Genomic DNA, 14,336 nt, shown 5'->3' with positions numbered 1-14,336 from the left:
TATGGGTTTTTACGTCTTTAATTATATAAGTAAATTAGGTCCTCATCAGCATAATAATATGATATGATGAATTTTTTTTAACGATAGGTTTAAACGATGGTTGCTGTAACTTCCGCAAATTTTAAAATATCGAGATAAATTTTTTTTTTAATAATAGAATATCATGTATTTAAAAATTTTTTTTGAATTTTTTGAGAAATGTTTATTTTCGCTGTAACTTCCGCAAATTTTGAGATATTGGTCTGTTTCAAATTCCATTAAAATTTTCAGTCTTTTCTACCCCTATTTCATATATAACTCATTAAGATTTGGTTGATTAGATCTAATTTTGTAAAGTTTTTATGTTTGTACGCATTCTCTGATATTTAAACATCTGTATCTCATGAAGTAATAAACCAAATCTCTCTTAATGAATTATATTTGAAATAGGGGTAGAAAAGACTAAATTAAATATAATTAGAAAATTACAGTGTATTGATACTATACGATAATCTTTCATTAGTAAATGTTCAAAGAACGTTCTTTTCTATTTTCCGACAGATAAATTTTTAATTAAAAAAAATGGTGCAAATTAGAAATTTGCACGTTGCTTCCTCATCATTTCAAAGAGAGGAAATTAGAAATTAGCACATTGCTTAATCAACATTTAAAGACGCACACACATAAGCTTCCTCTATGAGGAATCTAAAATAATAAATAGTAATTGCATTAAATAAAATACAATAAGAGGAACTTTGTGTGTGTCTTTAAATGTTGATTAAGCAATATGCTAATTTCTAATTTGTACCATTTTTTTTTATTATATTGTATATATAAAATATTGTACTAGATATGATCATTGTTGTATTAGTTGTTCCACTGTACTGGAAAAGTAATGTGTAACAATTAAGTCTTAAGCTACAACTACATCTATCGTAATGTTCACCGTAAGCGATCGTAACGCTCATCGTAATCGCTATCGTAAGCTCATCGTATGAGTTGATTCAGCTTGAACTCTTTACGTAACTTGTCAGCTTTCTCGACGTGTGAAAAAAAATGTGTTTATAGATATATTATACATAGATATACGGTTTATATACGACGGCTTCATTGCTTACGACCACGATCAAAGCGTTACGATAGATGAGTTGTAGCTTTAATAATGATAAGGTCCACCAATGGCGATCATGAACTCATTTATATACATATATATTATAAAAGCTTCACGTTTCGTCAGAGTACACTTTTGAAATATATTAATTTCGCAACACGTATCGATGGTTTTTCGTAATTAATACTTCCATTTTTTAAATAAATTATTTATAATATTTACGTCATTCACAACTTTATTTATAATATAAATGAAAAATGTAGAAAGAATTAATGTAACTTTAAAAAAATTGATATTAACTGTATTTTTTCTAAGTTTTCTTAATTTAATGTGCTAAAAGGGATCATGAAATTTAATTTTTAAGTAATAATATGTATAATTAATGCTATAATTTATAATTATTTCAATAATAATATAATTATAACTATAATAAAATTATAAAGAAATTTATTTGTTGTGTACAATTGTTACATTTTTTTTACAATCAAGGTTTTATAAAATAAAGAAAAGAAGAAGAAAAGAAATAAAACTTAAAAAAATTAATTTTGATCGAGAAGTAGATGTGTCTTGAGTCGATATGTATCGCGCTGTCGATATGTATTATTATACTATCACTTTTCCGCGCGAGAGTGGTTGGTTCATTAAGATGTCGGCGAGTTCGATAAATAAAGAAATAAAGAAAAACAAAGAAATAAAGAAGAATAAGTAAATAAATAAATAAATAGATAAATATAAATAAAAACAAAATATTAGAGATAGTAAAAATAAAAAAAAGGATGGCGGTAGAAAAGATTAAATAAAGAATGGAAGAAGAGATAGTGAAGAAAAAGGGAGAGCGGGAGAAGGAAAAGCAAAGGAGGTATAGTGGGATAAAGAATGTGAAGAGTAAGGTGGAAAAAAGAAATATGGGAAAGAAAGACGAATATGTAATAGATTATCTTTCGATAAATAAAGAAAAAAATAAGAAAATTAATAACAAAGAACGAGTATGTGATAGATTATCTTTCAATAAATAAAATAAAAAATAAAGAAAATTAGAGGTAGTGGTGGAAATATTGAAAAAATGGAAGAAGAGATAATTAGTGAAGAAAAAGGAAGAATGGGAGAAGTAAAAGCAGAGGGGATAACAAATGTGAAGTGTAAGAAAAAAAAAGAAAAATAAGAGCCGAGGAAGCGAAGTGTGATAAGTCTTATGCGAGAAGTAAAAAGAAAGAAGAAAACAAAATATGGGAGAGACAGATGTGTGAAGTGAGCGGAGAGAAAAAAAGAAACAAGTGGTGGCGAATGGACATTGGCACAGTGGATGAGAAAGGGAATACATTTTAACGGAGAGAAATGGTGATGTGGGACGAGTGTTTTAAGGTGAATGGAACGGAAAAAGTTTGGACGTGAAAGCGCGCGCGTTAGCGCGCGCTGCGTGCTAGTCTATAATAAAAAAGTCATGGAGACGCGAGAAGTTGTTGTTTGGAGTCGAATATCTCGCACGTAGTGTTGCCGCTTTTCCGTGCCGGTGATTGGCCGGTCGAAGCCGGGCGATCGAGATTGCGGCGAGATTGAATAATATGTTGTGACGGAATGATAGTTCGTGTCATGTGAGATTAGTAGTGATAGTTTTCAAATTTATTGTTTATTATTAATGTGGTGTGAAAGATAATGCGTGAGATCGGTGTAAGAAGGTAAAACGTGTATCGATATCATCAGTTAGTACGAATGACGCTAATATTGCGATTTAGTGCGATGCGATAGTGCGAACTGTCACGGTTCGTGTCGAGTGAGGTTAATGTGGTTCTAAATTGTCTATTGTCTATTTGTCTTTTTATATTATATATATATGTTGCAGTGTGTAATATGTTCCGTTTAACCAGCGGGAGAGGGAGAGAGAGAGAGAGAGAGAGAGAGAGAGAGAGAGGTCCTATTAAACTTTTATTGTCTTAGCATTGCGATGCTAGGTATCGCGTTGCTTGAGAATTTGAGAGAGAGAGAGAGAGAGAGAGAGAGAGAGAGAGAGAGAGAGAGAGAGAGAGAGAGAGAGAGAGAGAGAGAGAGAGAGAGAGAGAGTTTGGTTTTTTCTTTGAAGAGTAAAGTGCCTTTAACGTTGCATCGAAAACTTCGTTTATTAGGTAAGTTGGTAACGAAAGGTATATTTGCTTCATATATGCTATGTTTCAATATTTATTGCTTTTATTAAATATCTAAAGTACACGTAATAGTAATTATAGATTTTAATATGGATAATAATTATTGAAACATAGCCACATTTAATCTTGCAATCTTATATTTCATATGTAAGTAGGTGTAAATAATAATTTTTATGTTATTTTGCAGTATATTGTATCACGTTTAGCTAACGAGACAATTCTTACATAGTACAGATGTAATATTGAGTAAGTTCAGTAATAAGAAGAAAAAGAGAGTGGGTAGAAGTTTCATTTCTCTCGAAAGGTTGAGGTAAAGCAGTATACATATTATTATTTACATCAATTTACATATGACATTAGATTATAAGGTTAAGTATGACTGTGTTTGATATTCATTTTTTGTACTGAAAATATATAATTATTCTTACATACACTTTAGATTTTAATACGAGCAATGGATACTGAAATGCAGTAAATTCTATGAAGTAATTTTTAACTCAATTAACCTTTTCTCATTGCAGTAATTACATAATTTTAAAAACAGAGAAAGAGGGAAGTTTTGTCCTTTTCTTAGAAAATCCAGATGCTTTGAACGCTGCAGAAAGAATAATGCATACGTTATACATATAAGCATATACAGTATTTGAGGATATTGAAGATTGACTTTACACAATCTGAAAAACGCATTAAATTGGCCAGCATTTTCGTCACTATTGTCTATTATGGCAAGCAATACATTCCATGTATGGATGCTTGGGGGCGATGCATTGTCGATTTTACGCTAAAGGTCTCGCCGCTCTGATAACAGGTAAGACGCGAAATATTGTATATTTAAAACGCCGATAACATGAAGCATAATATATTATATGACACCATAATTTTTTTTACATAGGGCTTTAGCCTAGGAGGAGGACGATGATAAAGTGAAGAGGAAGGAGCAACGTAAAGAACGCAAAGAAAAAGAACGAGAAAAGAAACGTGACGAAGATGATGGCAAAGGAAAGTGGGAAACCGATAAAGGCGGCGTGGCTATTCCCTTCGAGAAACTGAAGATGTTTGCCAAGGACGCAGAAATTAATATTGGTGCGGTATTGAAAAAACTTTCTGTCGGTATGTATCATGTTACAAACTTACGATAAAATTAAACAAAGTCTACACTCATTTACGTCTTCTTTTTGATTAATTAATATTCAGTTATTATAAAGATTATAAAATGGTAAAGGGTTATACATATTTTAAAAGTTTAAACAAGTTAATAAGAAAATATTCAATTTTTCAATGTTTTGTTCAATTGTATTATGTGCACTTAATTTAGTACACATTGGTTGATAAAGTATAATTTAAAATGTGTCTATACTTTGTGTTAATACTGATTAGAAATGCGACCTGATTATGCGATTTTACTGTTGTATCTTTATCGATTTAATTTCTACGAGTTAATTTTCGATTTTATTATGTATTCTTTCAAAAATAATAAGATAATTTTATAATTTTGTTTATACATGTTCTATTTTGCTATCTTATGTATAAAAAAATGCATATCGTAATTACTAATCTTGCGTTCGATTTCTCCCGCTGGAAAGTGGGAATCTATTGTTAACGTGATGTACACTATAGATTTTCATTATTGACGCTTTATAGTTTACGCTACATACATTATACATCTTCGGTTCCAGTGGGAGAAACCAAACGTATCTTAAATAATTACGACAAAATAATGTAAATATCTACATTATTATTGTAAGGAATTCATGTTTAACAATAATTTGCAGGGAAAGGCCAAAGAGAACATCGGTCTCATCCTCCTCGTATGCAGCAGAGCAATAAGCCTAAAGAAGCTCTGGTTAATGGTACAGTGGCTGAGCAACTACGTTGCGTTGTCGCTAATCGTCAATTGCTAATAACGTTGCTATGTTATACCTGATGAGAGTTGTTAACTCCCAGCATGTAACATGATGCATACCGACGCAAGGACTACACGATTATGGAACGCGGCATGATTAGTCTACGCTCGTTGTTAAGACTGTTTGCTACCGACATAAGAATACGGCAATTGTTTAAGTAATCGTCATTCTCCTTAAACAAATTTAAGGGCACAATATTAATATTTATGCATGGTTTAGTTTAATGATGGTAATTACAATGTCATGTTTGATATACGGATACATTCATTGGGAGATAGAGGAGTAGCATTTGGTAGAGAATTCCCCGATTGTGAAACTGTGCCTCATTTTTGTACCAAGCTCCTAACTTACGTGGCAGTGCTTGGATGTACCGTATGGTATACCTTGGTTACTCATTAACGTTTAACGATCTAATATTAGGCTAGATAACGCGCGGCTCATACAATTATCGCTCTGGATAGGTTTTTTATCTAGATATGTCGCTCAGTACTTACACAATATATATAATTTGGTATTTGCAGTGTGATGTTCTGATATCGTTCTGATATCGAGTTTATTTAATTTAGCTTAATAGAGTTTTAATCCGATAGGCAAATTATTCAACATACTTTTCACGAATGTTCCGTATTGAGGTAAAATATGTATATTGTTGCTTTGATACTTTATCACTTTATTACTCGATCCGATAATCTCGTGGATTACTTTGATATGCGCTATCGGAGATGATTATAAAAATCGAAAAACGAATGCGATATAACTAAGATGCAACTCGATGCGGTACAAGGAAAATGGATTTTCGTTGTTATTTAATCGTAACAATGGTAGCTGCAATCTCCAAGAAATTCTGGTTCAAAGGTATTCTCAATAATGTTCCTTTCTATTTACATGAGAAAATTGAGTTTTTGATTTATGATTATTAGAGTTATTTAACAACACTAGATTTTTACGTTTCAAAGCTGTGTTAATTAATAGCATCATGATGATGGCGAAAATGACTTGTTCAATTCTAACATTCTTCTAAACTTTAGGATTCGATATCGAGTTTTTTTCTGCATTGTTTCGCGTGATTTAAAAAGAAAGTAAACGTATACTTAGTAATACCAATGTATGATGTGCTAGAGAGAAAGAATGATACATGTTTTATGATATCTAGCTAAAGTGCAGACTTAGCGCATACCTTTATTACTATAATACTACTCAGTCGAAATGTGGATATCTGAACAAATAAACTAGCTTTACTATACTAAGTTATAAAATAGATATGACCAATTGTTTTAAATTGATTATCAACATTTATTAAAAATCAGTTATCAATTTAAAACAGTTGTTTCTTCGGATATGACAACAACTATAATCAGACGTGTTTTATGAATTTTGCAAAAACACATGGCGGTTGATGCAATATATCGACACCTAACAAAACAGCTGTCATTTTATCTGAATATTCGTATAGCAGCCAAAAAATTGAGATATCCCTCAACCTGCTTGTTTCAGATACATTTGTATTGATTGTAATTTGTGCATAATTTAAGAATAAAACATTTCTGTACATAAACGCAATTGGTACGATAAACCTTTCTCTTAATATAAATAATGTGACACATTTTATTTTTTTGTAAAATTGTAGAAATAGTATCTCTTCCCTCTGCCTCCCTTGCTCACTTAATAATTATACACGCGGGGGTATACTCAAGTAGTTAGATTGAATTTTTTCAATTAAACTTGTTTAATTTTACATTCTATTTGATTAAATCTAATTAATTTAATAAATAAAACTTGCATGTTAGTAAAAGAGTGTTATATTAATTAAAGAAAACATTTGTACGACACAAATTGTAATGATCTTTCTTTATTCAGGAAAAACATTGAACGCGATTATTTTTGCATGTATATATATATATTTTGTCCAGTAAATAAGGACTACTCTAATATATATATATATATATATATATATATATATATATATATATATATATGTAGGTATATATAGGTATATATATATATATATATATATTACGACTTACGACATCCATTGTAAACCCGGCCAAATAGCTCTGTGAACATGAGGCTGGATTTTCAAGGAAAGAAATAGCAGAATGAAATAATAGTAGAATTATTTTGATTTAGCCCTGTAGAACTAAAACAAGTATTACAAGGCTAACCAATCAAAATGATTCCGTTATTATTCCGTTCCACTTTTTCTTTTTTTATAAGGAATATAAGGATCCAGCCTGAATCAGACCGCGATCATAATAAAAGCAAAATGGCGAATAATCGCGATAAATCGATATATTTACCGTTAATGTCACCTTTCTGATTATCTAGGATTCTATGCACAACTTGCTTCGTGTGTGTCACAGTCAAATTGTCAGTAAAAATTTTAACAATTTCATTTTTGCAAGTTGAAGTTAAAATTAAAGAAGAAAGAGAGAAGAAGATAAAGAAGAAAAAATAAATAGCGTTACAAATAAAAGTAATGTACGTATATTATATTGTGTGTAATATTAGGTGCTTATATCAAAACTTAAATAATTGTCACTTGTGACGTTGTCCTATCCTTTTTGACAATTAATGAATAGTAAAGACAGAATGACGTCACAAGTGAGAATTATCTGAGTTTTGATGTAAATGGAAAGCATTTATTAATGTACTCTTAATAATGATGTATATATGTTATGGGCGAAGTTTGCATGGTATGCAATATTAATATAGTTCGGACAATATTAGCATTAAATCACGTATTTATATATACTGGCTCATATTCTCAATTTTCTTTTAGCGATAAAAAAGTGCGCTTTTATTTCTAAGATGCTATAATATATGTAACATGAACTATAACATTTCAGAAATAAATGCGCGCTTTTATCGATAAAAAAGAGTTGAGAATATGGACCGATATCAGAGTCTCCGATTAATGTGAGCCTCATGATTAAACTCACTCTTCGTCTCTTTCTAAGGGGAACAGTTAGAAAGAAATGCAGAGTGAGTTTAATCGGAGGATCACGTTAATCAGAGACTGTGATATCGGCCCTATATATGTATATTGTACATAACCTGGGCAATGTTGATACCTATATTATGCGAACTTCGCCCGTATATATCAGGTATATATATCAGGTAAATCAGGGATTATATTCTCGAGCTTGGTGCCCTATTCTCGAAAAATATCGCATACGATATTTTATAAGAATGTCACTAGAAAAATCACACTTTGCAAGTGTGCTATTGGTTGCAGAGTGTGATATTCATGACATATCGTATGCGATATTTTTCAAGAATAGGGGCCCTGTCTTAATAATTTTCGTATGCGACTTTCTATTTGAAAAGCATTGAATTTTGCATGCGAGTTTCATGAAAACGATTCAAGAATAGGGCTCATTAGGCACGTTCAGCAGACACAACTGTTGAGTTCGTCTTATCAACACACTGCTTTGATTGGTTGGTTCTAAAAGTAAGAACCAATCACGTTCGACTGCTATTGAGCGGCTTGGTCTGCTGAACGCGGCCATTATCAACCCAGCGAGTAAATCAATTCGAGTCGATATATCGATATATGTATGTACGTGTGTGTAGTGTACTGCGCTCAGGCTGTAAGCAGCTGTAAGCTGTAAAGTCAGTTATAACCTAGAAATAGTGACGATCGTAATCATCGCTGCGTGATAGATAGTGAAATATATATTGACGACAGAGATCAAGGAGCTGTTCACACGAGGCGTTTCTGGCGCGTGGTTGCCGCGTGTAAACATTTGCATGAGCCGCGTGCTGTCGCAATTCGAGGCATCATTTATCATGTAATATAATATTTACGTTTTGAATGAATTGATACACCGTTTGTCTCGATTCTGATCAACTTGTTTTTAGGCATATCTGATAAATGAGTCAATGAGTAATACAAGATGCAAGTAAAAATATTATAACTGCCTACATGTATCAAGAATCTAATGATTGACCATACGTCCTTTAGAATTTAGAGATACTTTGGACGGCAGTGAAGATCGCGTTTGGGATTTACCGCCAAGAGGTGGTCATCAGGGAGAGTCGGTAATTCAGGGTATATAAGTGGCAGACAAGGTCGTCCTCCAACCTAGCATAGAGATCGTAGAGACGAACGTTGTTGTACTACCGATGACAAAGACACTGTTTTAAACAGCCAAGACGTTTCAAGTATTGATAGAGGTAATAATAATAATACTTATTGGTCGTGCGCGTGCGTGCATACGTGCGGGTGTGTGTGTGTGTGTGTGTGTGTGTGTGTGTGTGTGTGTGTGTGTGTGTGTGTGTGTGTGTGTGTGTGTGTGTGTGTGTGTGTGTGTGTGTGTGTGTGCGCGTGCGTGCGTGCGCGTGTATTATCCGATCGCTAATATTATGCAGTAGCTTCCTCTTTCTTTTTTCGCTCTTCCCCTTCTTTCTCTCATTTTTAAGAAGATAAATCTTGATAATTATTTTTTCTTTTTACTGTGTTATGATATGATGACTTTAAGTTTCAATGTAACAGAATTCATAAAGTTAGTATCTAAATAAAGAAAGAAGATAAATCTTGCTAATTATTTTTTCTTTTTACTGTGTTATGATATGATGACGTGATTATTATTGTATTATAAATAAAATGTAATTCCAGAATTTTTTGTTATTTTATCTTCTTATAAAATAAACGTTAGAATACGCGTGTAAATGGATGGGTGTGTGGGTGTGGATGGGGGTGTATACATATACATGTGATTGTAGATATGGATATGTGGGGGAGAATGCGTGTGTATGTATGTATGTGTACATACACACAAAACTTGTGATACTACTACAAGTACCGCATACTTAAATTAATGATTGCATGTAATGTATAAATTAACATTATATATAATATTTTAATTAATTAAACTGTTTTGATTGTAACATGAGAAATTATTTTTAAAATATTTCAACTTATTTCTAAGTGTATGTATTTACGTACGTTGCATGGCTGTTGTATTAGTTGAAAATTTATCACATACATGTGAAAAATGGTCAATTTTACAGATATAGTCAGCTTCAAGTAACACATTCATTTGTATCTGCTAAAATGCAAGCCATTGACAAAAATTTTATTCCCTCACAATACAAATATATTTATAGTATGTTACAACAAAAAATATATTACAAAATAGATAATTATATCTACTAAAGTATCTCCAATATCATTTTTAAGTTATAATTGATATATATATATATATATACAAATAAATATATATATATATATATATGTACAAATAACAATTTATGAAAATAACAATATATATACATATATATATATATATATATATATATATATATATATATATATAATCAGTTTTGTCTTAATACCTATTATCTTGAAAAATTTACATTTAATTTTAAAAATGTTCCAAATAAAAAATATTTATAATTCAGTATAAAGAATAGAGTAAGGAAAGCCATAGGATCTTTGTGTTTTATTATTTTTAATAGAAAAATATTATTTCAACCATAGTAAACTGCGCGCCGACAAATTGTCAGACTTGAACACAATTCTGGTTGAAGTAGTAAAATCCCCCTTTCCCCAATTAAATTGTTACGATTTATTTTATGATGCTAAGTATCTAAAAACTGTAAAGAAATTATTACGAAAAATATTACCTCAGCCAGGATTCTTCATACTGAATTTTAAATTCGCGGAGTCATTTGAATATTAAAAAATATTTATTTGGTTCTTCATAGAAGAAGCTTTGTTGTAGGATCAAAAATTTAGTTCCGAGTTTTCACGAGCAACGTGTTCAGAATATTCTAAAACATCTAAAAAAAAAACATATTTTAACAAAATATCTGTGTGCATATGTATGTATGTATGTATGTAGGTATGTGTGTATGTATATATGTATGTATATATACACTCATAATTTTAAAAGTACTTTATTAAAAAATACTTTTTTATAGTGCTTTGAAAAGCTCTCGAAGTAAGCTGTAAAAATATGCAATGAAAAATAGAGGTTTCAATGTTTTAAAAGTATGTGCGTGTGCACGTGTGCGCATTACGTGCGTGCGTGTATAATGTTAGAAATGTTGTGATAGCACTAACTTTCGTAATTTTTGAGATATCGGGCTTAATTTTTTTTAAAATGTAGAGTAAGAGAGATCGGGGCAAACTTGACATTGGAGCAAACTTGACACTAGGTTTTTTGCCAATTTAAATCTATTGTAGAAACTTGCCTTTTCTACTGTAAATGCGTTTTTATGTGCAGTATTATCAATGGAATTTGGTGACATTATGAGTTATGATGTAATTTTTAGTACGACATAAGCGTTTTTAATGGTGAAAAGTAATTTTTTTAATTTCTCGAAAATTTCTTTCATTGAGTTTTACTCTTGCAAACCTATATGTAAGTGAGTTTGACGGGAAATTTGATGCTCTATACGAATCCGATAATAGTTTTTGTATATTTTCAAAATTTTTATGTTTTTGTAGTGAAAAAAAAGTGAAAAATGAGGTTTGAGGCAAAATTGACACCACGCCATTTCATTAGCTCCTAATAACAAACGATACTTGTTATACAGCTATATGACTCATGATAAATGTATGTGCATGTCCGATCGCGAATTTACTTGCATAAATTAGTTTTTTAAACATGAGTTCAGATGAAAATAATTGAAAGTTCAACAAATTTTGTTTTCATTATTTCCAATAATTGTTTTACTTAATTCAGAATTTTTGTACTTTCCAAATACACGATAAACAATATATTTTTAGTTTCAGACAAAAAAAATAAGTTTTAGATCAAATTGTGTCGATCAGTCAAAGTGTTGTGTTTGTCCCAAAAATTTTCAATTTGAAAATTTGTCTTTGTATCACTTTTTCTTTCCTGGGAGCAAAACTAAGCGACATACAGCAAAACTTCTTTAAGCAATTTTGTACCTGAAGGAACACTCTTTAAATGTGTACCATTGAATTTGTATGAAAATTTTAATTAATTGTTGAAAATTGCCTCTGAAAAAATTGTGTTGAGTTTACCCCGGTCTCTCCTATCATTAAAGGAAAGTTGGTATTTAATTGAGCGAGAATCGGTAAAGGGATTCATTTTTTAAATAATATTTTGAATTTTTTTGGAAATATCTGTAGTAGCTCTAATTTCCGCTTTTGAGATATCGAGCTATTTATAATTCTATTATATTTTTCAGTTTTTTCTACTTCTATTTCATATATAATTCTTTAAAATTTGATTAATTAAACTCAGCTTTATAATATATACGATTAAAGGGAATCTACACACACACACATACATATACACATACACACACACACACACACACATACACGTACATCACACATAAAAAATGCGATTTTTTGACGTTTTAGAATATTCTGAACACATTGACATCGAAAACTAAAAAAACTTTTTTTTTGGTCTTTTCTACCCTTATTTTATATATAATTCTTTAAGAATTGGTAAATTAGACTCAGCTTTATATGTGATCAAAGGTTCATATATGAGGTTTACGAAAACAAAGCTTCTTCAATAAAGAAGCAAAAAGAGATTAAAATCAATACAGAGTTAATAGTGATATCTCTTTATAAGTCGCAGATTTTTATAATCTTAATTTTATCTTTTTAATAAAAGGGTTAAAGTAAAAATGCAATATATTTTATAGAAAGTTTTGTCTGTTTTATAGAAAGTTTGTTAATATATTTGTTCTTTTTTTTATTTTTCAGTTCCATCCGCTGGTATTTTTGGTGAAGGTGCAACTGTTCTCCTCTTAAAAAATATCTCCCAATTTGAAGGGGGATATATTCTCAAATTATTTATATATATTGTATTACCTTAATTTGTATAATAAAAATAAAAATAAAATAAAAATAACATTGGTTTTGACTTGATTTAAAATTGGCTTTGACTTGGATTAAAATTGGCTTTGATTTGAATTAAAATTGGCTTTGATTTGGATTGAAATTGACTTAGACTTTTATTGAAATTGGCTTTGACTTGGATTGAAATTGGTTTTGACTTGGATTAAAATTAGCTTTGACTTGAATTGAAATTGGCTTTGACTTGGATTGAAATTGGCATTGACTTGGATTGCAATTGGCTTTGACTTGGATTGAAATTGGCTTTGACTTGGATTGAAATTGGCTTTGACTTGGATTGAAATTGGCTTTGACTTGGAGTAAAATTGGCTTTGATTTGGATTGAAATTGGCATTGACTTGAATTGAAATTGGCTGTGACTTGGATTAAAATTGGCTTTGACTTGAATTAAAATTGGCTTTGATTTGGATTAAAATTGACTTTGACTTGGATTGAAATTGGCTTTAATTTGAATTGAAATTAACTTTAACTTTAATTGAAATTGGCTTTGACTTTGATTAAAATTGGCTTTGACTTTAATTGAAATTAATTTTGATTTGGATTGAAATTGATTTTGACTTGGATTGAAATTAACTTTGACTTAATTGAAATTAACTTTCATTTTGATTGAAATAGAAATAACATTGGATTTGACTTTATTTCAAATTGACTTTGATTTGGATTAAAATTGGCTTTGACTTGAATTAAAATTGACTTTGATTTGGATTGAAATTGACTTTGACTTGGATTGAAATTGGCTTTGACTTGGATTAAAATTGACTTTGACTTGGATTAAAATTGATTTTAACTTAGATAGAAATTGATTTTGACTTGGACTTTTTAATTAAAAAATTAGCTTTAACTTGGACCATTTAATTGAAATTGGTTTTGACTTGGAATATTTTTGAATTGACTTTGATTTATATTGTTGAATTGAAATTAACTTAAATTTAAATTATTAGATAGAAATTGAGTTTTACTTAAATTTTTATATTAAAATTAAAATTGACTTTGACTTGAATTATCAAATTAAAATTGTTTTTAATTTGTTAGATTGAAATTGACTTAAATAATTGAAGTAAAATTGATTTTAACTAAGATTGTTAAATTAAAATTGGCTTAAATTTAAATTATATTAAAATTAACTTTATAACTTAGATTATCGAATTAAAATTGTTCTTAATTTAGATTAGAATTTACTTTAATTAAAATTATTGGATTAAAATTATCTTCCATTTAAATTATTAGGTTAAAAATTGATTTTTTTACTTAGATTATTGCATGGAAATTAGTTTTGACGTGGATTGTTTAATTAAAATTAAATTAAATTTATTAGATTTAAATTGATTTTGACTTGAATTATTGAATTGAAATTG

At 29.9% G+C, this 14,336-nt stretch overlaps 2 long non-coding RNA genes across 6 annotated transcripts; both read left to right on the top strand.

Moving 5' to 3' along the window:
- On the top strand, positions 1-6,687 carry LOC139782849 (uncharacterized). Of its 4 annotated transcripts, none has more exons than XR_011721021.1 (5): positions 1-2,850; positions 2,931-3,538; positions 3,750-4,036; positions 4,121-4,338; positions 5,001-6,687. It is a non-coding gene; the product is annotated as an uncharacterized lncRNA (long non-coding RNA). The 4 variants fall into 4 exon arrangements; XR_011721019.1 differs by having other exon boundaries at positions 2,090-3,210; positions 3,416-3,538; XR_011721020.1 differs by having other exon boundaries at positions 2,090-3,210.
- Positions 6,688-7,623: 936 nt separating this feature from the next.
- Positions 7,624-12,976, top strand: LOC139782857 (uncharacterized). 2 transcript variants are annotated; one of them, XR_011721034.1, is made up of 3 exons: positions 7,633-8,923; positions 9,097-9,308; positions 12,829-12,976. It is a non-coding gene; the product is annotated as an uncharacterized lncRNA (long non-coding RNA). The 2 variants fall into 2 exon arrangements; XR_011721033.1 differs by having other exon boundaries at positions 7,624-9,308.
- Positions 12,977-14,336: the final 1,360 nt, after the last annotated feature.

Source organism: Temnothorax nylanderi, unplaced genomic scaffold (genome assembly GCF_030848795.1).
Source record: "Temnothorax nylanderi isolate EJ_2023f unplaced genomic scaffold, tnyl_v1.0 TNYL_tig0445_pilon, whole genome shotgun sequence".
NCBI classification, from domain to species: Eukaryota; Metazoa; Arthropoda; class Insecta; order Hymenoptera; family Formicidae; genus Temnothorax; species Temnothorax nylanderi.
The sequence above is the reverse complement of the archived record's forward strand: the minus strand, read 5'-3'. Positions and strand labels throughout refer to the sequence as shown.